General features: G+C 37.3%; 1 protein-coding gene across 3 annotated transcripts in view; it reads left to right on the top strand.

The window, feature by feature from the left end:
- Positions 1-341: 341 nt before the first annotated feature.
- LOC106957134 (forkhead box protein P3-like) overlaps positions 342-3,038 on the top strand; it is an 18,353-nt gene continuing 15,656 nt past the window's right edge. The window contains exons 1-2 of one of the 3 annotated variants that reach the window (XM_015048379.1): positions 342-372; positions 519-643. The gene's annotated coding sequence lies outside the window, so the exon portion shown is untranslated. Of the gene's footprint in view, positions 373-518; positions 735-3,038 lie in introns of all 3 variants that reach the window. The other 2 variants (XM_015048380.1, XM_015048381.1) reach the window with 2 other exon arrangements.

The following is a 3,038-nucleotide window of genomic DNA, read 5'->3' as shown; positions in this document are numbered from 1 at the left end:
AAATATAATTTCATTCCTTATAACAATGCTGACACAAATACATGAATTATATCACTATGCGTGTACAAATAACACGCCACAAAATAATGCTTATAACACATTTCATTTATAATGCTCCTTTCATATAGTGACGTAAAGGGGTAAAAACAGAACCATCAGTTTACAACGGATGAAAAACATAAAACATAACAGATTTAAATAAACTGTTAAGAATGTGAACCGAACATATCAGCAACAAAAGAAGAATAAATTAGTATTGTATGGTTTGTTGAGTCGGTGCGCGGATGAGACGAACACCTTTGACATCAGCCGTTTGCATAAATACAGAGGGCAGATGTCAAAGCTGCCTTTTCCTCTTCAGACTGCACTCAGGTTTGTTTCTTTCGTACATTCTTTTCACACTTTGTCAGTAAAATGTAACTTATCCGTGTCAAAAGGTTTCATTGTCTAATAAATTTAGATAAAAAATATATTACACAACTTAAACCCTGACTATGGTTGTCTTCCTGAAAATTTAGACAAACCTTTTGGTCGTCTTCTTGAGACATACACTGTGGATTCTTCTTCAGGTAAAAATAGATTTCCTGTGGAATACGTCTTCATCTGAAACGAAGGCAGTGGCAGGCGGGAGATTCAGCGTAAAGTAAGAGCAAACCTCACTGCTTGACTTTAAAACTTAAAACTCCTAGAGAATGTCGAAAACGAAGGGAACAGGGGGCAACTGAGAAAGTACGGTGAGTTTAACGCTGCGCACAAATCCAAGACATGAGACATTCATGTGTTAACATGCGAGGCAGCACATTTTAACTAGTGGCAAAAAGATTCTCCCTAATTCAAAGTGACCTTATTGTTAAGTGAGGTTTAAGTTCACACACAGACTCTCTTTTCAATTAGATATTTTGAAATTGAGACCATATGAGACGTTTTTACAAATGAGTAAAATCTTTAAAGTTTTTTCTCAGTTTGTTTTTTTTTTTTCTAAACTTTAAGCTTTAAATGAAATATTTCTTAAATATCTAACTTAAATATTTAGAGAAATATATTTAAATGAAATATTTACTTAAAATTAGGAGTAATTTTAAGAATTTAAGTAATTGTAATTACTTTAAAAAAGAGTAGCATAAGAATTTAGATGATTTTAGGTGACTTATGTTTGGAAGACTAACGCGTAATGAGCCACCTGCCTGCTTTGTGTCCTTCATGTGATGTCAGTGGATAATCGTTCCTCACTGCTGCCACAGAACCCCAGATGAACTGAACAACGGTCCCATTATTCTGCTCTTCTGCATGACGGCCACTTGGTTCCATGTTTCCAAACGCTTTACAGACTTGCTGGAGTCTGTTCATCAGAACCAAGCATTTTTCCGTCCCAAACTTTATACGCTTTATCAGTATTCATGTGTGAATAACTAATTCTTTCTTTCTGGTAAACTACTTTGACCTTTTACCTCCATTTTGTTATTCACGAATTGGGATATACGACAGCTTCTCTTAAACAGCGTTCAGTCTGAATTATTGCTGTCACTGTGTGTGTTTCTGACCTAGGTGTGATAACACAACACAGTTTGTCTTCTGTGGTGATTTGGGATTTCAGGAGCTCTTAGAGTTGGTATGATTAGACTTTGATAAAAGTCCCTCTTTAGGAACGGCAAAGTAATAAGAAAACTGTATTAATTCAATCTAAAACTGCTTTTTATGAGAATTTATATGAGAATAAAGCACATTATGTGAAATATAAAGTTTAATCCTGAATGTGGTTTTTGCGTTACCTGTACGCATATATACAATGTACATGTATACATGTATGTACATTATGACATGTTGCCATGTCTATATACACATTGACTGAACAGCCATCTTGGAATTAGTCTGGTGCTTTAAACATAATCTGCTAGAGCTGCAACTTCTAAAATAATTTAGATCCCAAGGGGAAATTAAATTATGAGAAAAACAATATCTTGAGCTTCCCTGTCTTTGGTGCCACTTCAATCAGTTGTTCATATGAAGCTCAGCGCAGATGCAGCATTCTCAAAGAGCAGCATGGCAGCATTTCCCAGGGTTATTATCAGATCAGTGTTGTGAGATTTTGTCCAACACAAATATGTAATCGAAGTGGTATATGTAGGTTGAAGCTCTAATCCGTATCCCACACAATTACCCTACTTTTTCAGTAAATCCAGGGGTGTCTGGCTTCACCAGAGGTCACACTGTATATGCCATGTAACATCAGGTACATATAAAATATATATTCAGTTTACTTATATAGCGCCATACCAGTGTGAATCGTTTTGCCTTACAGCTGATTCAGTGAGGCACTTTAGGAAAATCTCCTCCTGGACGACTACATACCGACAGCAGGACAGTGTTGTTGACTTCACAGTCTTTACAGTCCCTCAGACCAAGCATGTAGTGACAGCAGAAAGGAAAAACTTTGCTTTAACAGGAAGAAACCTCCAGCAGAACCAGAACCAGGCTCAGCACAATCGGCCAGCTGCCACAACCGAGAGCACAGAGCAGAATGCACAAGGAGAAACAGATGAACTGAGTGCAGAATTGTTTTTGATGTTCATGAAAGTAAAGAAGTTAATAGCAAGAGAGGAAAAACGATTGTGCCCTCCTCCAGGAAGGAGTCACAGCCAAACAGGATGCCAGACCAGCTGTAGCTCCTATGGAGAGAAAAACAGCTGAGAGAAAACAAAAAATGTTAACAGTTAAAATAACAGAAAATCATGTAAACTTGAGAGTAGTAAAAGAAGAAAGTGAGAAAAAGTATCCAGTTTGTCCTACAGTCATCTAATTCTATGGCAGCATAACTACAGAGATAACTCAGGATAAGCCAGTCTAACTGTATGTTCTATCACAAAGGAAAGTTTTAAGCAATCAGTAAAAGTACACGGGTTTCTGCCCCACTGACTCCAATTGATCTGGTTATTGAGAAAGGATCTGGCCCATTCTGTGTGTAGAAATTCTAAGAACCAGCAGTAAACCTGAGAGCAGGGCAGTGCAGAGACCACTAAAGGGGCAGGTGCTCAAAAAAA

The sequence above is a fragment of the Poecilia latipinna genome, unplaced genomic scaffold (assembly GCF_001443285.1).
Source record: "Poecilia latipinna isolate Pla-1442-1.1 unplaced genomic scaffold, P_latipinna-1.0 Scaffold877, whole genome shotgun sequence".
NCBI lineage: Eukaryota > Metazoa > Chordata > Actinopteri > Cyprinodontiformes > Poeciliidae > Poecilia > Poecilia latipinna.
This window is presented reverse-complemented; position numbering and strand designations above follow the sequence as displayed.